Source organism: Canis lupus, chromosome 36 (assembly GCF_003254725.2).
Source record: "Canis lupus dingo isolate Sandy chromosome 36, ASM325472v2, whole genome shotgun sequence".
Lineage (NCBI taxonomy): Eukaryota > Metazoa > Chordata > Mammalia > Carnivora > Canidae > Canis > Canis lupus.
In genome coordinates this window covers 25,190,222-25,215,683 of record NC_064278.1, presented here as the reverse complement: position 1 = coordinate 25,215,683, position 25,462 = coordinate 25,190,222, and the positions used below count along the sequence as shown (strand labels likewise).

Genomic DNA, 25,462 nt, shown 5'->3' with positions numbered 1-25,462 from the left:
AAAGATTGAGCTTCAACTCATTATTACCAAAGATAATTGGCAGTCCACAGGTTAAAGGGTTATAAACTTTTAAGAAAAACCCCTCCTAAAATGCATACAAGAGGAGGAAAGGCACTCAAGGGAAGAGCTGTGAAACCAACAATGAGGGTAGGAAACACTTAACTGAAGGAGGCACCCCCCACGTCAGCCCCCTGCTAAGTCTACTCAGCAGGAAATAACATTCTTCATTATTCCACAGTGTAGAACATCATAATGAGGAGCAAAATGAAGTCGATCCTTCAATATATGGATGAAGGAAACTTGACAGCTTCCCAGGACTTTCTGAGATGTACTGCAATCTCATTAATTTATAATTGGAATTATTTATTTGAGGTATGTAGATATCCACAGTCTACTAATCATTGAAGTGCACCCAGTGGCAAATGTGATATATTGCTCGCCCTTTTATTATTTATTTTTATTATGTTTTTAAGATTTTATTTATTTATTCATGAGAGACACAGAGGGAGATGGGGGGGAGAGAGAGAGAGAGAGAGAGAGAGAGAGAGAGAGAGAGAGAGAGAGATTGGCATAGACCCAGGCAGAGGGGGAAGCAGGCTCCATGCAGGGAGCCTGACGTGGGACTCGATGCTGGGTCTCCAGGATCAGGCCCTGGGCTGAAGGCAGCGCTAAACTGCTGAGCCACCCGGGCTGCCCTGCTCACCCTTTTAGATCACCCAAAAGTGATCTATAAGGTTATACCTCTCTCTTAGATAATGGATATATGATTATATGTTAAATTTTCTGTATCTTCAAAAAACATATAGACAACAGTGCTTGGCACACACACACACACCAAGGCAAGAGGGGCTTCTGTCCTCTGGGCCTGGGCTTCAGAGAATCTCTCTGCACATCTCTAACTATAGATCTTTGCACAAGATAAAGAATTGAGGAACTGAAGGACTGTGCCCATCCAGAGCCTGAGCCATGCCTCCTTTTATGCCTTCTCTGGTTACTTGGTATCCCAGAATTCCCACCCAAATGGCCATGAGCCTGCTTCAGCTTCTAACCCTAAGACTGTTTTCAAGCCTGGATTGTTCCATCTATATGAAACACTCCAAGGCTTGAGGGATGCCCAAGCAGCAGCTGTTTGCAGCAGATCAGATATGGATATGTGGGTTGGTCCGGCCATGTGCATAACCTTGACATCTCTCACCTTGCCTTTGGACCTCTCACCTTGTGGGTTGGAGATAAGAATGGAAAAGAAGGGAGGCTGGTGCATGAACTTTCAAGCAGACCCTCCATGGATTTGTACTTTTTAAACATGAAACTCCAAGGTTTCAAACAATTTTAATTTTGAACTTCACCTGAAGATATATTTTTCAAGGTGGGATGATAGAATATGCTTCATTTACAGATACCACAATTTATAATTTGATGTTTTATGTGGGCCTCTATTTGTACTCTTTTATAAATCCTACAAATGTTAGGGAAGGGACTATATGTATATATTAAATACAATTAATTTTCCCTAGCATTTCTGGTATATGAATTTCCAAGAGGATGGCAAAAGATCTCTAAATTTTTAAGGTGTGCTTCAGACTGTGATTTCATATTAAGTCCACATCACCTTGGATTGCTTTTCCCAACATGTCTCAGCAAAACATTATACAACCTGATTAAACAAAGCCTCTTTCCCACACAGCTCCACCTTCCTTACTTGGCAGATTTAATTTGGTAACACCCTTTAAAGGCCATCATTCCAGCCACATTTAAAAGAAATAGCCCTTAGATCAATATATTAACTTTTTTTTAAAGATTGTATTCTATTTCTGACCACAAGGCAGGTAAAACCAAAGAAAAACTATCCCTCAAGGAATAATACACTTTATACTTTTCTTCCCACTCTTCCTCTCTTAATTTTTTAAACCAAAGTCACACAAATTAGACAAACAAGACTAAAAAAACCAAAATAGAAACAAAGTTGAACACCATGGGATCATTCTGAATATTTATCTCCGTAATTCCTCTAAGCCATAATAATGTAATAATACCCTAGTAAATACTAAGAATCCTCTACAACCCAAGGATATGCTCCTAGGTGATGGCAGTCTAGGGATGTATGTATAATTCAGTGCAAAATAAGACATAAGAAATGCTAGGCAAGAGAGAAAAGGTTTTAATGTGAGTTCAGGGGCAAAAAAGATTATTTTACCTTAGGCAATGAGTAGGAATTGAATATATTTTGTGAAAAGACAAAAGGGCATTTCCTGATTGCTTTTTAAATTTAATTTAGAGCCTTCTAGAATATCCCAAGTTTAAATATTGAAGGTATTAAAGCATCTTGCTTTCATATTTCCAGGCCACTTAAGATTTGCCAAATGCCTAAGGTAATCTGAAACAGAGATCACAAAAATGGGCAAGGAGGAATAGAGTAAAGTTGGGGCATTGATTTTCAGAGCTTTACTCTGAAAAGTGATGACTTATTAAGAAAACTAATGGCTGTCAAGTGCACTGAAATTTTTGTAGCAAATCTATCTTCTTTGGATATCGATATTTAGTGGGAACTTAATATATAGGCAACAACAGATTTTCTAACAATAACTCCAATGAGTCATTGAATTACCCTAGTTATATGTAAGTGATGAACCGACCCACAGTACACACCCGGTGTGTCATAGCCGATGATGCTCAAGGTGGGCTGTTCATAAGCCACACAGATTCCTCAACATACAGCTCCTTGGACTTGAGTCATCCCAGTGGCATTCATTACATTCTGAATTGTCAGAATGCAAACATGTCACCATAAATTACTAAGGCCTGACTAACTATCTTCAACTGCTCAAACCATTGTCAAGTCCCTAGTGAAAGCTCTGAACCACAAATATGGCCCAACAAATTATGATTTGGGAAACATCACCACAGGCATTCAGTTAAGTTTGTTGAATTGAAATGAAGTTGCAACACCAGAAATAGTGCTTCAGCATGATTCAAAATTAACGTAGGAAAATGTTTTGTTTCCTTTGTTGTTTTTTTCTTGTCAAATTTATCTAATTTTGAAACATTATCCAAACTGACTCTCATCAAATTTAGCTAATTTTGAAACATCCAAACATTATATCTACAATATGATATAATGTGCAATCCTTGGTGGCAGATTATTTTTAGAAAAGAAAATATGGTAAAAGTGGATTTTATACAGAAATAATGCTGTTTGCACTAGAAATACAAGGGAGAGGGAGAACATGAGCTCAGCCAAGCATGTTCCCCCTCAGGTCACTTGCACTTGCTATTCCTACTGCATGGAACCCTCTTGCTTAGTAATCTGCATAGATAGTTCCTTGGAACCTTCCAGTTTCTGACTACATATTGCTTTAATCAGAGAGACCTCTGACCACTCTTTATAAACCAGCAACCCCTTTATACATCGTGCTCTCCCTCTTATTCTGCTTATATTTTTAATTTTTAATATGCTTTTAATGTTCTCCTAAACATGTATCAATAGCGCACATGTTATATATCTACCTGTGTCCTTTTTTTCTTCTTCTCCTTAAAATATGTTCCTTGAGGATAAGGACTATATTTTGTTCATTACTATATTCCCAGCATTATGTCTATGGCACATAGTATAGTAGGTACTCAATAAATTTTTCTTGAGGAAATGAATGGATAATTGCTAGCTCTTTGTAGGTCACAATTCTCACTCACTTTAACCTTAAATATAGTAAATGATATAATTACTTTGAGGAAGAGAAATACCATCCAGACACCTGAAATATACAACAGAACAAAACTCAAATTATTCAGAAGCAAGAAGAGACATACAGTGTATACAAATCTATAGAACCAAATACCGGTAACTTAAGCCTCTCAGAGTTGAATTTGCTTACCTGATGCTTAGTGACAGATAGCTAATGTAACTGCTAACTTAAAAACTTCCTAGGTATCATTTAAATAAGTATATGCAATTTCAACAAATAGTTGGGATAACTGGATATCTACATGAAAAAGGATGAAGTTAGATACCTACCTCACACCATATACAGAAATTAATTCAAAATGGATCCCAGACCTACAGCTAAAAGGGAAAATTATAGGGGATCCCTGGGTGGCTCAGCGGTTCAGCACTGCCTTTGCCCTGGGGCATGATCCTGGAGTCCCGGGATCGAGTCCCATATCAGGCTCCCTGTGGAGCCTGCTTCTCCCTCTGCCTGTGTCTCTGCCTCTCTCCCTCCCTCTCTCTCTCTTTCTGTGCCTCTCATGAATAAATAAATAAAATCTTTTTTTTAAAAAAGGGAAAATTATAAAACCCTTTGAAGAAAACATAAAAGTAAAACCTTTGTCACTTGGGTTAGGCAATATTATCTTGGATACAACTTTAAAGCAATAAGCAAATTGGATTTCCTCAAACTTAAAAAAAACTGGGCTTCAAAAAAAAAAAAACCAACAAAAAAGTAAACAGACAACCACTAGAATGGGAGAAAATATGTGTAAGTCATATATCTGACAAACAACTTATATCCAGAATATATAAAGAACTCTTACAACTGAATAATAAAAAGACAACACAATTAAAAATGGACAAAAGATATGAATAGACATATCTCCGAAGAAGATATAGAATAACCACATGAAAAGGTGATCAATAGCATTAGTAGATTAGGGAAAGGGAAATCAAACCCAAAGTGAGAGACTACTTCACACATCCACTAGGATGGCAATACCAAGTGTTAGTGAAGAATGTAAAGAAATTGGAAACCTAATACACTACTGATGGAAACATAAACTGGTATAGCCACTTTTGAAACAGTTTGGCAATTACTCAAAATGTTATGCATAGAACTGCCATATAACCCAGCAATGCCACAACCAGATATAGGCCCAAGAAAACTGAAAACTGAAAACTGAATATGCCAATATTCCTAGCAGCATTATTCATGATAGACAGAAAGTGGAAATAACCCAAATGTTCATCAACTGATGAGTAAACAGTGGTGGTAAATACATATAACGGAAAACTATTCAGAAGGAAAAAGGAATGAAGTAGTACAAGATTCATACTACAACATTCATGAATCTTGAAAACATAGCACTAGATGAAAGAAGCCAGTCACAACTCATTTAGTGTATGAAAAATCCAAAATACACAAATGCACAGAGCCAGAAAATAGATTATATATTATCCGATGCTGGGTTGGAGTAGTGGGAATGGGAGTGGAGAATGACCACTAATGTGGATAGGGTTTGTTTTGGGATGATGAGAATGTTTGGAAATGAGATAGAGCTGATAGTTGCACAACTGAGAATAGATAAAAATTACTCAACCGTACACTTTAAACGGGTGAATTTAATGGTATGCAAATTATATTTAAATAAAACTATTAAAAAACCAACAACATAAGTATGAAGCACAGCTGTAGAGCAAAATATCACCTTCCATTGTGCTGCACAACAGGGATACTCAGAGTAGCAGGAATCCCACTCCTGGGAGGTGCAGGTCATACAAAGCAATGGAATTCTTCCCTTCAGGGCCACTTCTATTTCAGAGGGAGAGTAAGAGCCTGGAGTTAAGTGGTGTTCAAAAGCCCATTTGCTCAAGCTTTCTGCTCAGCTTGTTGCTTCAGGATCTGAAATGCCTTTTATAGGTCATCTTGTGGAATAAGTCATGAAGGACCTTATTAAAATAGAAACACTGTATGTGGAAATGCATAGTACATTAACTTATTAACACTCCTAAGAATTAGCTTATGAACTTACTTAGCCAAGCATTTCAGTCGGGCCCTAAAGGAATGAAATGTTAATTAAAATTGAAGGAGAAAAAGATTTGGTACTGGCACACTGCCTGAAGCACTGATCTTAGAAATAAAATCTGAAAAACATAGATCTGAAATGTGGGATGGCACTAAAGATTAATATTTTTGTCTATCACCATTTACCCACCTGGCTTTACCTTTCCTACCATGTAAATAAATTCTGGTCGTATAGGCTAGACTTACACCATTTTCTTCTTTTGTTCTTTAAGCTTTAGTAAGCAAGTGCTAAATCTAGGATTATAAATCATAATCCTTGGCAGTGAAAAGCCACTCAAGTGTTTTTGAAGAAAGGGAGTGTCATGATTAGGTGTTTTAGAAATATTCTAGCTGCAGTGTGGAGAACAGATTTGTGGGAACAAGACTGAATGTAGTGAGATAGTGTAGGGACCAACAACCCACCAAGATGGCATGAAGATTACTTCAAAGGGAAAACATCTGCAGAAAGAAATCTTATCTGCACTCCCCTTCCATGACTAAAGCAGGACTTTATTGAGTCACTTACTACAAACCTCATCTCCAGGGAAGTCTTGCGTCAGGAAAACAACTGGCCTAGGGCACTGGGACATTCCAAAAAATCATGTAAACAAGTCTCATCAGAACCTTCCATCTTTTGAAGCCCTCAACTCACTCTCCTTTATTAAGCTGATAGATAAACCCTTAGTCCTACCTGTTCAGGGAACCACTTCTTATGGGATGTCCCCACATGCACATGAAAATAAATTTTTCTCCTGTTACTCTATTACCAATTATTTCATGGGCCCCCAATCACATGGACCTAAATTGGTAGAGGATAATGTTTCCTGCCAACAATAGGTTAGGAGGCTATTACACTAATCTGGTTTAAAAAAAAAAAAAAAAAAAAGACAATGCTGGTTTGAATTAGGGTGGCAGCTGAGGGACGAGAAGTGTTTTAAATAAAATCAGCAGATTTGAGGATTTGGATATGGTCAGGAGGGAATAGGGAAAATATGGCAATGAATCCCAGGTCCCTTCCCAAAGCCCTTCAAAACTTCATACTCTGCTGGCTGAATAGCTTTCAAAATGTAGAATGTGCTATAGAAACGGTATGCGGGTGGGTGGGCAGATAATTCAAAAGCAGGTGGTACAATTCCTCATAGAAAAACTGCTTTGTTAAGCAAAAACATCTTGGTAAGTCATCATTGGCTCTGCATTTGGAGCTTGTCTAAAATGAGCTTAAAATTGGACAAAGGAAATACTGCCTGCACAGAAAAAGTGAGAGGAATGCTTTGCTTCAGCAAGAGATGAATGAATCAAATGTTTGAAGACCAGGAAAAGCCATGCGGGATAATAAGAAGTAGGGAAGATGGCCCAGGAAGCCATCAGGAGCTAGGTCCTGAGCAAAAGTCTTGACTAGTTGGCTAGTGATGTGTGGCCGATGAACGGGATGTCTGTTGTTCAATGCGACATTATCTACTGTGCTATGATGTCCTGGCATCTTAGGATATAACCCAAATCTTTAATCCGACTCCTGGTATAAAAACACATGTACTTCACATTTGGGTCCATGCAGAATGGATAGAAGAGGATAGCTAGGGGGCGCCTGAGTGACTCAGTTGGTTAAGCATCTTACTCTAGATTTGGGCTCAGGTCATGATCTTAGGGTCATGGGATCCAGTCCCATGCTGGGCTCTGTGGTCAGTGGGGAGTCTGCTTGAGATTCTCTCTCTCCTCCTCCCTCTGCTTCTCCCCCCATCTGTGCACTTGTGCACTCTTTCTCTCAAATAAATAAATGTTGAAGAAGAAGGAGGAGGAGGAGCAAGAGAAGAAAAAGAAGAAAGCTAGGAGAGGAAGGATGTAAAAGGCATACTTAAAGTAGGAACTGAAAACAAGGAGTAAAGTAGGGAGGATGTACCACCTGACATTCACCACATCTACTGTGACGTCGGATGGGAGGGGAGGTTGGCAACAGGGGAAGCAAGAAAATTATATGTAAGACCCAGAGTAGGGGCAAAAGCAGGGCCATTTCCAGTCAACTATTGTAGGACAAGACAGCTCTGAGCAAACTGGATGACTGGGGCTACCAGGCCCCTAATACATGGGTAAATACCTGAGAATCTTTTAAATTGTCTTTTCAGAAATCTAACTTCTGAATATCCTCATCCTTCATTTCTGTGCAAAACTGAAAGTACCCCTCTATTTGTGAATGTAGGTTACGTTGGACATACATCTAGTGGTTCAAAATATTAAAAGACTTATTATCTGTATTATATACCAATCAGATGGAAGAGCTGGGTGTTGAAACACACAAAATAATATTGTCTGGAATAGAAAATAATACTGGACAATTTTTAATCTTACAATTTTTCTTAGTACTTCAGAAGGTATAAGTTTTTCTTAACTAGGACTCCTGAACTAATGAAAATGTCTAAATTACAAGTATAAAACGAATGCCTTCTTACTTGGAATATATACTGTCAGTGAAATGTATTTTGAAGAAAATATAGTGAATGTTTTATCTAATGCTTTAAAGTCTGTCTTAGTATTGCCTGAAGTATTCTCCAGAGAGGCCTCCTTGAAGCAGGACAATTTAGAAAATAAATGATGTACCTGGAAATTATCATCAGGGTTAATCTTGTAAAAAATAGGTTCTTAATTCATGATTTCCACAGAGACATTATTGTACTTACCAAGTTGCAGCTCTTACTGTGGTTACCACTGGGAATTCTAATGAAAAATAGATTGTTTTCTCTTCCTATTGAGATTGGTGTAATCCTAAGTATATTCAGATAAGAGCTAATAGAATATATCATGAAAACAAACTGGAAGATTGAGGGGTTTTTAAAAGTTAAAAGCCACAGATATGGTTTTGGAATGTCCTCTGAATTTGTATATTCTACCCATAAAAGGTGTAAAACTGTATTATTTTGTTTCTATAACATGGATAAATTTGTTTAACTTTGCATAATCAGGTTTTACAGATTATGTGGAAAATTATAAATTTATCTATCTTCAGCAGTGATTAAAAAAATACAAACATGAGCATTGTAACTGGTTACTAGCTATTCTTGGAGCTATTATCTGTCCATGTATAATTTTTTAAAGATTTTATTTATTAATTCATGAGAGACACAGAGAGAGAGAGAGGCAGAGACACAGGCAGAGGGAGAAGCAGGCTCCATGCAGGGAGCCTGATGTGGGACTCGATCCCAGGATCCCGGGGTCACGACTTGAGCCGAAGGTAGATGCTCAACCACTGAGCCCCCCAGGCATCCCTGTCCATGTACAGTTATTTGCAATAGTTAATAATGCTCAGTTGTGTCACTGGGCTAACCTAAACGTCATCAGCCTGACATACTAAGTAGATGACAGTTAAAGTATTATCTGTGAAAGATTTATTGTGTCACCAAGGCTGATTCCTAGCATCATCTAGTAGAAGAGATGTGTTCCCAGATCATTCACATGAAATCAAGTTTACATTAGCATGAATTTACTATGCTTTCCACAGACAACTTTTAAGTAAACTCACTATCTCTAAGATTTGTGATGACAGGAAATTTCTGCAATAGCTTCACAAAATGGGAAGTGGACAAAAATGTTTCCGTTTTTAAACATAAAAATTCAGGAAATGAAACATAACTAGTTCTTTTATATTAGCTTCTTTCCTCAGTCTGTTAATTACACAATCTAACCAAAATTGGGTATTTTATTATTATTAGAACTTTCCACTAGTTTTCTCATAGCCATAGTTCATCTACCATTTGAGGAAATGGCAGGACATCTCAAAAATAACAGGAGGTTTATCAATAAAATATTCTCTTCCCTAAATTCAAAGCCATTGATAAAAGATTGCACTCTAAAAGAAAAAATTCTATTTGTATATATGGAAGGAAATTTTTTTTTTTTGAAGGAAATCTTTAAAAGTAAATTTTTAGCAATATTTTCTTCCTGGAGTATATTTTGAACTTTTTTTTTTTTTTTTTTTTTGGAGGATTTTATCAAAGCTGTGTTAGAAAACACTATTGGTCATTTGCAGGAATAAACACAATTTACCACAAAAAATATGAGGAAAAGTAAAAAGTTATATTTTATCAATTAGAAGGAAGAAGTCAATACTAATGTTAACTATTAACTTAGCGGTTATTTCCTAAGAAACTAACACATGATATGTTATTCAGTATTGTATTTTCTAATAGAACAAGTTTCAAGTCTTGACACTGGTCAAAAGTAGGAAAAATAAAAGATCATAGCTTAGAATTTCTCTCCCCTTCATCTTTAATAACAAGCTTTGGGTGAAACTTTACCCAAATTAATATACCTACTAAAGTCTGAATCACTGACTTCAGCCATTTGCAGCATTTGTGGAGTGGGAGAAATGAGAAAGAATTCCTGACATGTTTCCCTCCCACTGTCCTTTCTTCATGCTAAAGGTCACAATTTTGCTTTAGGATAGATTGCATTATAGAGTGTTGGAGCTAAAAGAGACTCTTCCAATAATCTCGACTCACATTCTCATTTAATACAGAAAAAGAAACTGAGGCCCAGAGAATTTAAATGACTTGCCCAATGATGTAAAGGTAAAAGTTAATGGGACAGGAACTGGAAAATATAGAGCAGGAGAGAGTTTTCTCTGTTAATTATTTTTTGTGGTTGTTAGTTCAAATAGGTTAGCCCAATAAGAGATTAATTCAGGTAAGCCAGCTAAAAATACTCATACTTGTTTCTCAATATAACAAGGATGGTGGGGGAGGGGGGAATCACAGGAATGAAAGCATAGGAGTGAAAAGAGAAATGGCCCACAGAACAAGTGAGACACAGCATATGTGCTTTGGTTTTTAAGCCTCTGGGCCAAAATTACACTTACGATCTTGGTAACCAAAAAGAATCTTGTTCCTGGAATGCTTGTGGAGACCTGAATTAGTCATAAGCTTCTTAGAAAAGAATTTAGCCTTTGTTTGATATTGCAATGATTCTTGATCAGAAAGGCAAGCAAGCCTCTTTTATTGTTACAGGCCTAGTCATACTCTAGTTGCTGGTGTAACAAATCCCTGGAAACCTTTCACTAAGGAACCATGTATTTGAATGATTTTAGTATGGATTAGATGATCTCATGAGGTTGCTCCCTGCTCTATCATTCTTTCCCTATTGGTGCCAGCACAACAAACCTCATATGCTTGTTTCAAGAAATTTGACTAGCCAGGAATGATAGGATTTCTAATTACAGACTTATTCAACTGGAGAGATAACTACAGAATGTTTATTTCAGAGCATTGGTAGAATCATTATTTGGAAACACTAAAATGAGGACTCAAATGCCCATATCCAGGACAAAACAACTCAATGAAGTCATTGGCTCTGGACCAAAGATTTGGACCACTTGATAATTTACGTGATAAATCTAGCTTCTGGTTTTCCTTCTACTCAATTCCTTCCCCCCCTCCGGACAGGTAAATCTGTTACTGCCTGTGGCCAAAGGATAAAAATTCCTTTCTAATCTACTTTCACAGGTAGGGGACTGATCAAAAGTTCTATTTGGTCATTGATTAAACTTTACACTTTGCTAAAAGATAAGAAAGAAGCACCCTACCTTTATTTCTGAAGTCTCTAGGAACAACTTTAGCTTCATATTATATTAAAATACAGCATTCAAAATAACATCTGGCATCTTCTTGACATTCCAGAGGCATACTTGAAATAAATGATGCCAACAGTAGCTAAAAATGGTGAAGGAAATTACAGAAGTATTTGACTATCATCCAAAAGATTCTAACAGAGGAAAATTTCCCTCCACCCCACAAGCATCTTAAGGCTGTGTACCAAAGAATGCTAAAGATTTTAACTGGCTGGCAAAATACATAGCAGGTGGCAAAATATTTTTGACTTGGTAGCTAAACAGTTTCTTTCTTTCTTTTTCTCATAATTGACTGCATTGTAAGCAAAAAGAGTAATTAGAAAACAAAAAAAGGAATAATTTATATATGATAGAATCTATTGTATTTGAAAATAGCAAGTTTCTTCAATCTTTCATATTGAAATACATGAATAACCCTTCATGCATATTCTTATGAAACAACATGAAATTTGACAACACTTTCTCTTCCTTGTTTCAGATATGACTCATTACTCTTGGTGTAATCCCCAAGGACCAGAGAAGCTCTGCTTTAAAGTAAGGAAACAAAAGAAGCACCTTTAATTCAAGCTGGTTTATCCAGAGAACTCCAATAGTTATTATTCACTGACTTCTTAAGTACAACATTATAAAGCTGAGAGAGTTTGAAGTGTCCTCTCTTCATCTTTCCCTGGGGAAACCACTGTAGAAAAGCAGGAGAGGTAACCTGACTGATAAGTCTTAGACTTGAAGTTTATCAGCAGTTCTACTTAAACCATCCATTATCTTTAGGATGCTATTGGATTTTAGCTTTGGGAGCATTTTATTTTACTTCCAAGATTTTGGATCGTCTTCCCACCAGATCCTTCTGACTTTGTATACAAAAAATAATAGATCTGAGCTATTTCTTAAAAGTCTTTCTAATTTAAAACTTAACCCTTCCTCTGCTGAGGGATAACCATTACCCCACCTCCCAGTCTCTCTCAGAAAGAGCTGCAGAGCTCAATTCACTTCAGAAATTTTAGATCATCTAGAAAACCTGTGGTCTTTCAAACAATGTTTAAACAAGAAGAAAACAAGAATGTCACTCTAAGTAAATTTCTACTTACCCTTACTTGAAAATAGGAAAAAGTAAATAAAAAGCTGAGGTCTCTTCACTTTTCCAAATCTTAGAAACATCTAGTCCCAAGAGAAACCGTTTCTTGGTTTAGAAGATGAGAAGAGTTGAAGTTAAACAATGATTTTTTTTCCCATTTCTTAAAAAAAAAAAAAAAAAAAAAAAAGGGCCAGCAAAGGCAAATGCTCTGTTGGACAAATTGTTTCAGCAGATGTTCATTGTCCCAGGGAGAAAACAGCCTCTACTTTGCAGCTTAGCACTTGCAAATTTAGAAACTTAAATATTTTTAACTTGAAATGGTCCATGTGGTATGAGTGAGGTGTAAATATTAAAATCATTTATATGAGTAAGTGGTTCCATTCTAACATGAACATCTACTGAATGCTGAGGTCTGTTATGTCACGATATGGTGATGCAGTGGTTATCGCCCATCTGTGCTTCCCAAGCTTCTCTAAGTTGTTATTCCTCTTCCCATTTACAATGGTGCCCTGGGAGAGTATTAATACTCTATCATTTATAGAGTACTTGTGATGTACCAGGCACTCGTAATTATCCTATGAGGTAAATACTATTAGTGTGCCTATTTTAAAATGTGTAAGCTGAGGCTGACAAAAGTTAAGTAACTTACTTAAATCCTAAGAAGTGGTGGCGCTGGCATGCCAATGTAGGTAGTCTGACTCTGGGACAAGTTCGTCAAACCTTTTCTGTAAAGGGCCAGGTAATAAATAAAGGTTTTAGGTTTTAAGAGCCCTAAAGGCCATTGCAACAACTCAACTTTATCTTTGCAGAACAAAAGCAGTCTGAGACAATATGTAAACAAGTGCGCATGGTTTGTTCCATAAAACCTTTATTTATGGTCCTTGAAATTTGAGCTTCATATAATTTTTATGCGTCACAAAATATTATCCTTCTTTTGATTTTTATCAACTATTTAAAAATGTTACAACAGTTCTTATCCCATGAGCTGTACCAAAAAAACACATAGCGGCCTGGATTTGGACCACAGATTAGTTTGTCAACCCCCGCTCAAGGCTTTTACTGATTATAAAAAGGCACTATTAGAAAAACAGTATAATTTTTTTTTAATAGCTAATGGAACTGCATTTACATTCTAACACTATCAAATTATGGAAGACTTTTATCATATAAAATTTTGGGGGGAAATAAGATTTTTTGTATTATATATTTTATATACATATAAAGTTGAATCATATGAAATTTGCCAATATTTAACTGTTTGACCTATAAAAGTGGCAATTTCATGTTTCAATATAATATTTATAATTGTCTATTGCTGTCAGAGGTTAACACTTATTAGCATTATGAAAGCACAGGCTAGTGATTAGGGGAATATTATATAAATAAGATGTGTAGCACACTAGATGATCTTTAAAGTTCCTTTAGAATCTTTTCTATGAAATGAATTAGGATAGCCTGGGACTGACTGAAGTGATAAAGAAAGGGGAACACTTACTGTTACATAATTGCTCTGTGACAAGTACTAAACTATGTTATCTCATTTGGTGTCCATACTGACACTGTTAACTTGGTATTTTTACTCAATTCACAGTTGAGTCTTAGAAACTCAGTAACTTGCCTGCATCAGAACACTGATAGATGGCAAAGCCGGTCCTTGAACAAAGAAGAAAGGATTCCTCTTTGTTTTGCTCACAAAGGCAATTTCATTGCCATCTGTCAGTACCACTAAGAATCTTAAGATAAAATTCAATTTTTTCTTCAAATTCATTGCTAGAAAACTAGTTATGAGCCATAGTATTGGAATTTCTCTCATTTTTCAGTAAACTCCAGAAAATACGTAATTTAAAAACACTTTTTTGTAGCCACATCTATATTGTTTCTTCAGGATTTCTTATGCAAATAACCCCCTTGTTGGGTAAGATTTCAATTTATATTTAAATTAAAGAGAAGAAGATGGAGAAATCACAGCTTTTGGTAAACATAATTTTTTAAAAGATTTTTTATTTGAAAGAGAGACTGTGAGCAGAGGAGGGGCAGAGGCAGAGGGAGAGAGAGAGAGTCCTCCAGCAGACTTCTCCCTGAACCCTGGGGGAGACCTGAGGACCTTAGAATCATGAACTGAGCCATAATCCAGAGTTAGATGCTTAAAGGACTGAGCTACCCAGGCTCCAGAGTAAACATCTTAATAAGTTAAATGATTACTTAAAAACTGATAGGTTTACAAAGTCTGAGAATTTTAGAGCCATTAAATCCTTTTTTTTTTTAATATTTTCACATATTAGTATAACATTTTAACTCCTGCATACCCTAAGAAAATAATTTTGCATATACTAAGAGAACAAGCATTCGGGAGGAAAGGAAGCTATAAAGTAAAATGAAAAGAAATATTGAGATCAGAATATTAACACTGTATTACATTGCTTCATGTAGGCTTCTCATTTCCTATCTAACGTAGAAACCAATAATCTTATCAATGACTGCTGAGGAATCAACTATGTAACAGGTAAGGAATTCTAAAGGATTCACCAGAAGGAAGTGATTACTCCAAGTCACACTTATGCTGCAAAGGTGTATCACTGCTCTTTTCCTTTTCTCCTGTTTTTCTTTTTTTATTCTTTTCTTTCCTTTATCCATTTTTCTTGGCATAGCAAATAAAATAAACTTCAGGCATGACTGGCCTCTTTCCTCTCACAATTTTCCATCTTTATTTTTATGTCTTTTTCCCCCCTAAGTGCCAGATTGACTATTCTCATTAACATTATTTCAACTCATCAAATATTCTATTTCCTTTCATTCAAAATTTACTTCAAAGTCAGTGTTCTCTGGAATGCACACCAAGCAAGTTAAAAATAGAGATATTTGCCAGAAAGTGAAGTTCAGAAATTAACAAAAAGGTTCTTGGCAGTTTCCAAGAAACAGAAGTTTTACATGCAAAAAAAAAAAAAAAAAAAAGAATGAGCAAACTTTTGCAAACATCATTATGCACCAGATTCTGCTGCTGTTTTGTTTTTTAATATACAATAGGCCAAGATAAAAAGATGGTTGAAGGAAAAGGTTGAAGAATTTGAGATCCTCTGATCCTCTGTAACAAAATCACTACAAAAGTAGGGTTGGTGTCTTATTCACTGCTGAATTTCTAACATAATACGGTTTCTGGAACATGATAGGTGCTCAATAAATATCTGTGGAATGAATGGATATTTGTTGAAGAGTGACTTTGGACGTTAAATCAGGAACACAGCAATTAAGTTTGGATATTAAATAACACAGAAGGTATTATTGTCTTGCCTTAATGAATCCTTACTTATCCATGAGTAGAAGCTATGAGGGAAATACTCTACAAGTCATTAAAACGCAGCCCTGTTTAGTAATGTGGATATAATATGGGCTTAAAGATAATGTGACCATTGTCATTTTGGTACTGGTAATAAGTAAGAGAAAAGTGGGCACTCTAGTCAGATCATGATTCCTAGGCTTTACACAGGCAGAGATCAGAAAATTAAAAACTAGGTGTCATCCTCTAGGTCAATATTATAAGGAAAAGGAATGGAGAAGGTACATGGGATTTCAGGATGTTATGAAAACAAAAATTCTAACCTGTAATCATGCATTTAACCACAATAAGGTATGTGAGACCTGTAGAGCAGGGTTTCTCAATCTCAGTATTATTGACATTTGGATTCCCAGACTTATTTGTTGTAGGGAGTGCCCTGTGCATTGTAGGATCTTTAGCAGCATCCTTGTCTTCTATCCACCAGATGCTGAGTACCCCACCCCCTTTGTTGCAGTGACCAAAAAATATCTTCAGACAAGGCCAAATTGAGAACTGCTCAAAAGAAAGGAAAAGAGGGGCAGCATTCTTAGGTTTTAGAAATACTTCCAAGCAAAAAAAAAAAAAAGGAACTTGTAAGAGTGGTTCCAAAATTTATTATTATTTATTATTACAGTCGAAGAGTTAAAAATCTCAGTTTAAGAAAAAATTTAAGGACAAAAGCCAGGAATATTCCTAGTGCCTTATGAGAGCAAGATAATAATGGCTCATTATGTATAAATCACAGGACAATTAAAATCACCAAAATATTTTGCATGTGTCTTCTCCATTTTGAAAACAATTTTCTAATAAAGAGACCATTTTTAGATAAGAAGAGAATAAAAAAGCACTTTACTACTTTATATATTATTCTGAATTCCTGAAGTTAGGCAAATTTCATACCAAAAATGTATGGGAAAATTAGTAATCAAAAGCACAATGTATTTAGAAATTCTTGAAGTGATGTTGAACAGTAATACCATGAAACAAATAATCCCAGTTAAAAAAATAATATTAAATAAAAATATTAAAAATTGATATGCTGATTAATAAAGATCCCTGAAATACTTCTAGAACATGAAAGAAATGCTAAGTGCCTACGATAGAAGAAATGACTGTCAAAAGCCTTCTTGAGTTCACTATAAATGAGATATGTTAAATTAATCTCACATTTGACTGGGTTTCTTGAATTGTACATCAGCATTATGCTATAAATACAGTGTTTCTTGATTATCATGAAGGGTTTATTGAATAGTCTTAGGCTGTATATATTCTTGTGGATAAACAGGAAGAACGTGGCTGGTTGCTAATATGATTTATTTTCCCCTACCATTCTCCCCACCTTCACACCTTCACCCAATGCTTTTGGGAATCTCTAGGAGTCCGTAAAATAAAGTTTCAAAGCCATTAGATTCACTAATCAATAAGTGCCCTTAAATGCCTATCATTTTGTGGTATTTCAGTCACTGTGATCTATAAACTACCAATGAATTCAGTGTCTTCTCAACCTAAGGTTGAACAAAATTTTATAGACTGATTTCCATCCCAACCTGAATAAATCTCTCTCTTCTTTTTTTTTTTTTTTTTGGCAAAACCCTGAATCCACAGAGGTCAATATCAGTTAATATTGGTTTAATTTTAAAATACCACTCATAAATAAAGTCAAGATTGTTATGCTGTTAAGTATTTTCTTTACAGTTACTTTATTCCTATCACAGTTGTTCTGTTATACTGACAAAGATACGGTGTGCTAGATGTGAGAAGAAATCTGCCCGTAAGCTACTGTATCAGTCTCACTTTCGCTCCACTCCACCCGTCTCACATAGTCACCTGTCACCTGCCTGCAGTAATTACAAAAAAGACTGAGCAAAAACTTTACCAGTACAGATATTTTAAGCACTGTGTACCAATAATATCAAAAGTATATTTTCAGGGCACAGAGCACTATTTGACAAGGCGAAGAAAGGAATGTAAACTAGAACAGAACTGTTTAATTACATCTCACCTGAAAACAAATGCGGTTCCAACAAAAAATGGTAATAAATTACACCAAGTATATGTAACTGCAAACCATGCATTTATTTAAAGGGCTGATTCAATTCCACTTACTACATAAATTAAAAAACAGAGCATAATGAAAATTTGTGATAGTTGATGATACTGTGACTCTCTATTTTAGTTAATTAAAAAATGCATAGGAATTCAAGGAAGGAGACTCCATTTTGGCAAGTTAAAAATAAATGCATGGATTGCATGTTATACTTAATGATCACTTCACAGACCTTATTCCACATCATGGTTTCATTGCCAGAGTATTGGTTCACTTTTGGAAAACCCAAATAATATTACCAGGTAAAGGCATGCTGCAAGGATTTCTTTCCAGCATCAACTAGGGTTCAAATTACACGGGTCATATTTATACTCAGGTGTCTTCAAACTCTGAACAAATGGAAACTTTCTTAATAAGACAACAAATATTTGACCTGACTTGTATCCATGTTGATGAGCTTCCTTGTAAAGGAACTATATTCCCGGGAAACACAGAACCTTGGGAGAGAGAAGGTAAAATATGACTCTGAAAGAAAGGATTAATAACAGCACTTTGCAGATTTGCCAATCAACTTGTTTTCAATGTGGAGTCCACATGCACTCTGTGAAGTTTTAAGTGTAAGTTCACAGGATTACAGAGTTCAACCTGAATCTATGAAAAGTATGAATTCGTCAAGAATGGGAGAATGATTTGACCCAAGAAACTCGACTCCCAGAGTTATTTTCCAGCGCTTATCCCAAATTATTACCCACTGTGAGCACTGTATTGGTGAGCCTGGGAGCAAGTGACTTTGAATCAAAAAATGCCATTTTCCTTCCTGAGAAAGAAGGGTGACTTGTTTGTTTGTATCAAGCCTATTAGCAGTAGTATTAAGTACAAGGACTCTGATTTTATCTTCATCTTTAGGACAAAATTATGAGGAAAACAGCCAAAAGGGATAATTAAAATATATTTGGTTTTAAGATATAAGTAATCAATTTATAAATAAAATCAAGCATTTCTTTTTAAAGTTAACAAATATGAAGACCATTTCTCAGTTGGAACAAGTCAAACACAGTTTGAGATCTTTTCTTCAAACAGAAATAAAGATATTTGCTTCCATAGCAATGATTTTATATTTCAACCCAAACACACTCACAACTTTTTGCTTTACATGGATTTACTACTCTGAAATCAAGAAGAAACCAACTTGAAAGCCAGTCTTACAACTGACTATAATTATCTCTACCTCTTGTTTTTTTTTCTCAGAAGCTTCAGCTGGAAGAAAATCAACTTCGCATGATTTTACATGAAACTATCCCACGTATCAAAAACCATCGTTTTAGATCCACTCATTCACTCAACATAAAAGCATTTAAATGATTTAGGAAAACTGAAGCATTAGGAAGAAGGTAGCACTTTCAAATCCAAATCTTACCTGGTCAGTTGAAACGGAACAACACCCCTGAAAGCCTTCTTGATTTGTGCTCCTCTCCTCAAGGGACAACTAAATCACAGCAGCCTATATTCTTAAACCCTCAAAGAAAAATCAGGAAGCTTGATCTGTGCACATAATGGCCTGCATAATGTAAGAAAGCACCGTTTCTTGGCAACTAGAAAACAATCCTTTTCAATTAACTCAGCAATTGGCCCACATTTGTTGTTAAACACAGAGTAAAGAAAATGCTTTAAGAACTTGAAAGAACTTGGTAATAGCTCACCAAGAAAGTCAGGTCAGTTTGTTCATTTTTGAAAAACGTTTTTAGTTGATTGACTGCCCATTCCAATTGTCTAACCCTCTCCTAGGACCTTCCATTGACATACCTGTCTCACTTACTTGTTGCATAGTATTTACTTTAAACCTCAATCCTGAATAGTTGCATCTGTTGCAGAAACACAGGGAAAACCTGAAAGGTGGTTCCAACAAAACGGTGGCATGTAATGTTTTCCTGCTCTTTTTCATTTTGCATACCATATTTCCCTTTCTAAAATGCCAGCTTCAGTGTAGGTCCGGATGCTTATTAGGGTACATAATTCAGAGCAGTTGTATGTTATAGTCTCTTGGCTGTTAAAGACCACCTCCAGCAGGCACAAATTTTAGGTGATATAGAAGAAGTACAGCTGGGCTAGATTGATTTTGTGCTACAGTAACTGTTTTGAAGGGGTTTGTGTATACTTATGAGAATTTGGACAATCTCCTTAGGGCACTGTGCATTCTTACACGCATAATGGAAATCTCACATATCAGAAGGACTCCATCTATGGGGCCCCTATTTAAAAATGTCTGTTTAAAAAGGCAAGTGGTTAGGGTGCCTCGGTGGCTCAGTTAAGCATCTGACTCTTGATTCCCACTCAGCTCATGATCTCAGGGTCATGAGGTGAGTCCCGTGTTGGGTTCCACACTGGGCGTGGAGTCTGTTTAAGATTCTCTCTCTCCCTCACCCTCTGCCCCTCCTTCCCTTAAAAAAAAAGAAAAGGACTGTGGTGAGAAAAATACAAGTTATACACAGGTAATTCTTGCTGTTAAACTTTACCATTACCAATAGCAAAGGTTTAACTATCTGTATGGTTATACTTCCCAAATGGGAAAATAGCTTAAGGCGGATAATTTCCATAATCAATCAAAGCCAAATTGCTTGAATTTTGTCTTTATAACCCCTTCACTTTGCCAGGATTGACCAAGAGTGTACATTATAGTGTTTAACTTCAACAGCTCTTTTATTCTTTCTCCTTTTATCATCCAAATCTCTCTAAAATGTGCGTACCTTGTCTTGCTATCATTATCATTTTAAACTATATCCTTCTGGAGGCATTATCTTTGCATGAAGCACTTTCTCTGTTAGTGGGAATTTGAGACAGTGTTGTACACTGTTGAAGGCGATGTATTTAGGCAGACCTTCTGGCATCTTCAAATCATACTCTTGACAGCTGTGTATACTTCCCAGGGATAGAATGGGCTGGGATAATTTTACTAGTGTTTCTTCAGCTTTAGTACTAATGATTCCCCTTGCTAGCTCCATGACCTTAGGCAGATTGGTTAAACATTTTGTGACTCAGCTCCCTTTTCTGTCAAATGAATTTAATAATATTTACATTGCAGGATTGTTGTGAGGATTGACCGAGATTACATATGTAAAGCTTCTTAAAACAGTGGCCAGGAAGATGGTAGGTGCTCAAAGGTTATGTTATTAACATCCTTCTTGTTGTTATTAGTGTTCCTGAACTAAATAATTTCCAGGTCCTTTCCAGAGTTCGGATTTCAAAGATCCTATATTATTCTTATGTAAAAATCTGAAGTAATATAAAAAAAGGTTCTTGAGGCATTTAATATAAAATTATTTTTTTCCTTTTCAATAGATTAATCCTCATTTACCATTTAATATGTCTAATATCTAGAACTTTTGTATGCCTTTTTACTAATAAAAGAAAATGCACATTTATTTAAAAAGTGGGATGTTTCTTTATCTTCATGAAAAATGCACTCATATTAAATACCTTGACTTTAACCAAAGGCATTGAGAAACAGAATTTCTGCAAGAGATTTTCAAGACATTTTATTACATACAATACAATTATTAAAAGATTCACAAGCCTTTCTTATACTCCTAAAATGTATGGAGCATTTGCTTTAGCATTTGGCATTCCTTTGGACGTCAGCAGTTGTAAATATTAATATTTGAGAGGAAATGTATGCTTTTGAGTATTTGCTATAAACAGAGTCCTGCCAGAGTGGGCTATCAAGACTCCACATGATCCTCTCCAGTTTGAAAGGCAAGTTTAACCTGAGGTAAATCCATTATGCAGCTCCCTCAATCAAAATATCATGCCCTCTCTCTGCTGGGAAAACAAAAATCAAATTTAGTAAGGGGCCAACTGAACCAACCTTCCTAAGAGGGAGTAGATTCAGCTATTCAGGTAGGTAATTACTATTATCTACTCAGTACATGACAGTGCATCCTTGTTCTTTATTCCTGACAGTCTTGTTTGCCTCAGTGTCTTGAAATAGCAAATTTTGGCACAGGGGAAATGAAATCTGAAAAAAAAAAAAGAAAGAAAGAAAGAACAAGAAACCTGAAAGGATAATATTTGTTTAAAAGGCTGAACTCCGGAGATTGTAACAGAAATACTCTGTTAAATATCAATCTGGTATCTCTCTTCACAGAAGATTACATATAATACGAAAGCAGTGCTGCATACGGTACTGGGAAATGTGAATTCCTCATCACAAATTCTATGACAGAACAGTCTAAATCACAGAGTGTTTCCTTCCATAACTCTGAAAAAGTCCGCAAAGTTTAGTGCTACCAGCTTGAACAGCATAAAAACCTAACAAGATATATGGCATTTATTAGTAACTTTTGGGTACCCCTACTTCTAATTCAAGTATAATGTTGAAAAATGATCCACGTGGGAAATACCACCATTTAAATAAAAATAAGGTCAGTGCTGATCCACAGAAATATGTAGGAGTCATAGATAATCCTTCTACAAATTATCAATTTTCAAACAAGACATCAAGTCTCATACAACAGAAATTGAGGACTGTGCAAAACAATTCTTATAGATGGTATTTAATGATAAAATATTTTACAAAATAATATTTTATAAACAGTGACTAAAAATAGGAATAAAGTTTCAGCAGGTTACAGTCAGTCATAATATAATAGAGCAAAACCAAATTTTTCCGAGGCCTCATCATTGGAGTAAGGAAGAAAATCAGGTATAAGGAATTGCTTGGGGGGCACCTGGGTGGCTCAGTTGATTAAGTGGCTGTCTTTGGCTCAGGTCAGGATCTCACAGTCCTAGGACTGAGCAGGTGTTGAGCTCCCTGCGCAGTGGGGAGTCTGCTCCTCTCCCTCTGCCCCTCCCTGACTCTTGTGTGTGCTCTCTCTCTCTCTCCCTCTCTCAAATAAATAAATAAATAAATAAAATCTTAATAAAAAGAAATTGCTTGGGTGCCCATTGGAAGGGTGCTGTTTCTATAATCTAGAATTTTAATATGCAGGCCTCACAGTAAGAAACAGCTGACCTTGGGAAACTTATTAAACATGGATTCTTTGACCCCAAAGCCAGAGATACTGATTGAATGTCTTCAGTAAGACCAAGGAATCTGTGTTTCAGTAGGTTACCATCCCCACCCCCACCCGGCACTGAAGCAGGTGAGTTTGAAGGCCACTGGTGGGAACTACCCATCCAGAGAAACACAGGTTGGTTAGGTCTCTGCTTCTCTGATACAGGGAACATTTGGATAACCGAAAGATAAGGAAGGTGGCCCAAAGGAAGAAATGTGATTAGTCATGAAGACGACTAGGGAAATACAGCTCAGCTTCCCGGGAGCCAGAGAAAAGGATGGAGAAGGGTGGGGAATGAATCTTGAGAGACAAAGATGTGGAGATGCCTGTAATAGTGTCCTACTTCAGACTTGTAATACCATTTAATGTAATGACATAAAAGTCAGAATCCTTAAAACAGGCTATCAGACTGACTCTCCTTAGTTCTCATGTCTTACTATTCCCTCAGTTGACTTCACTTGGCCTGCTATTTCTTTAAACATGGTGCCTTCCTTCACATCTTTCCTTAAATGTCATCTCAAGAGTCCATCTCTAACCATGCTACCTAAAACCGCACCCACTGCCAACCTCACTGATGCTTTTTCTCCCTTGCTGTCTTAATTTTCCCTTTATCATTTATGACTGAGTTTCTATTGTTCATTTTCTGTCTCCACCTCCCACTAGGCTGTATACTCTACAATGGCAGGGATTTTGACCTCTTTTGTTTACTGGTATATCTCCAGCATCTAGAATGGTCCCTGGCAGATTATAAGTACTACTCCACAGGATTAAAGAGGTTCCCCAGTAAAAGGAAAAGGATTTTATTAAGCGCTAGTAGAGAAAACGTTTATGTAAAATATTTGATTTTTTTAAAAATTCCTCTGTGTTCTTCTAGGAAGAAGAAAAGATAAGAAAGAACTGAAGTATGGGAATCTTTTCAACTGTTTCACTGGTTGAAGGTATATTTGTTTTCCATTCTTTCACAAAAATAACCATGGGTAGTTACTGTTTAACCCTATTGAAAGCTAATAATTGTGTCACTTTGGCCTTGGGGAAATGAAAAACAGGAAACACTGTATTGAGGTACATAGATTCATAAGTAATATTTTAAAAGGTTATTTGAAGGTTGTTACAGAATTTTTTTTGAACAGAATTATGTTAAGGTAAAGTAAAAATATATATTTTTTTGAAAAAGCATTAAAAAACTAAAAATTAGTCATTGGTACTCTGTTTCTTAACATAATCGGCTAAACCTGAATATTATTTTTTGAGCAAAAGCATTAAAGACATAAGCTTAAGCAATGAAAATTATTATTTTAATTAGTAATGGCAATATTACTGCACTTTATTTCAGAATGTTTCTTCTGAATTGTCTGACCTATAGAGATTAAGGATAGAAATGACTTCAGCAGTTCATCTGAAAAGGGAGAAAAGGCCTTTTGTCTACCTAACATCTTTCCTTCACTCCTTTCCCAACTCTCATTCCTTAGAAAATTCCACTTTTATTTGTATATCACACTGGACTTTCTTCCCATAATAACATGAAAATACCTCTAAGTTGTTTGCAGGGCCACCGTAATGGCCTGGTGGCTTTTCAACTGTCATATCTACTGGACGGCTGAGTCCTGTTCATAGGACAGGCTTCTGACATTGGGTACACAGAAGTGCAAGGGCAGGTGCAAAAGTATGATTGAAATGGAAATAGAAGGGGGAACAGGAAGTGGGAAATGTTTTTGACTTTCTGCTTTATCATATGTACAGAAGACTAGTGACTCTCAAAGCAACATAAATCTCTGTATGTTTCCTGACATTTCATTCCTGTCCCATTTCCATATCTTCAATATTCAAAATCTCTTCCTCAGATAAGTTAACATTAACAAATAACCATCACATCCATACTGTGTCCCCAATAGTGTTCTCTCTATGCCTCTTTCAAAATAGTCTCTCCATCTGTCTCTCTTCCTCATTCTTCCTTTCCCCCATGTCTCCTTGCCTCCTTCCCTGCTCTCCTATACACACACACGATATCTACCGAAGTGTGTGTTTACTCTTCTCTGACTTGTTAACAGTGCACCTACTCTGTGCCAAGCACTGGTGAGCAAATTACATATGTTATCTCATTTAACCATTAAGCCAACCCTAGAAGGGGAATACTTCTATCTCCAATGTTCCAGATATGGAAAATGAGCCACAGGGAGGGTGAGTCAATTTCTCAGTCCCATTTATTAGTCAGAGAAGCTAAAACCAGAGCTGATTGATACCCAAATCTACGCATTTAACCATTACACTCAATGGCCTCTCCCCAGCCTCCTCCCATGTCCAAAGTGAGTGTACTTGAAAAGCTTCTGACCTTTGTGTGTTGAATAAATAATAACATAAAATGGAATGCCTGGCAGATCTACTGCTTGTGGACCTCAGAATGGATTTCTTTAGTGTAATTAATTTTTTTTTTTGCTATTTATAAAACACCATGAAGTACTTTTAAGGACAAAAGAAGCAAACCTTTTCATGCAGTCTTATGTAATAATGTGCAATTTAGACCTAATCCTTTTAGCCCAGAGATGGAAGACTGACACTCTAAACAAAACTCATTGTGTTCTTTTGTGCTGCCATAACAA

At 36.2% G+C, this 25,462-nt stretch overlaps 1 protein-coding gene and 1 long non-coding RNA gene across 11 annotated transcripts in view; one reads left to right on the top strand and one right to left on the bottom strand.

The window, feature by feature from the left end:
• LOC112668210 (uncharacterized) overlaps window positions 1-25,462 on the top strand; it is a 75,970-nt gene that overhangs the window by 31,080 nt on the left and 19,428 nt on the right. For 5 of the 7 annotated variants that reach the window (XR_007408788.1, XR_007408784.1, XR_007408787.1 and 2 more), the window contains 2 exons: window positions 11,861-11,916; window positions 23,740-23,803. This is a non-coding gene — a long non-coding RNA (uncharacterized LOC112668210). Of the gene's footprint in view, window positions 1-11,860; window positions 11,917-14,884; window positions 14,958-20,893; window positions 20,959-23,739; window positions 23,804-25,462 lie in introns of all 7 variants that reach the window. The other 2 variants (XR_003141577.3, XR_007408786.1) reach the window with 2 other exon arrangements.
• Window positions 1-25,462, bottom strand: part of ITPRID2 (ITPR interacting domain containing 2) — a 110,747-nt gene that overhangs the window by 70,057 nt on the left and 15,228 nt on the right. The window lies entirely within an intron of this gene.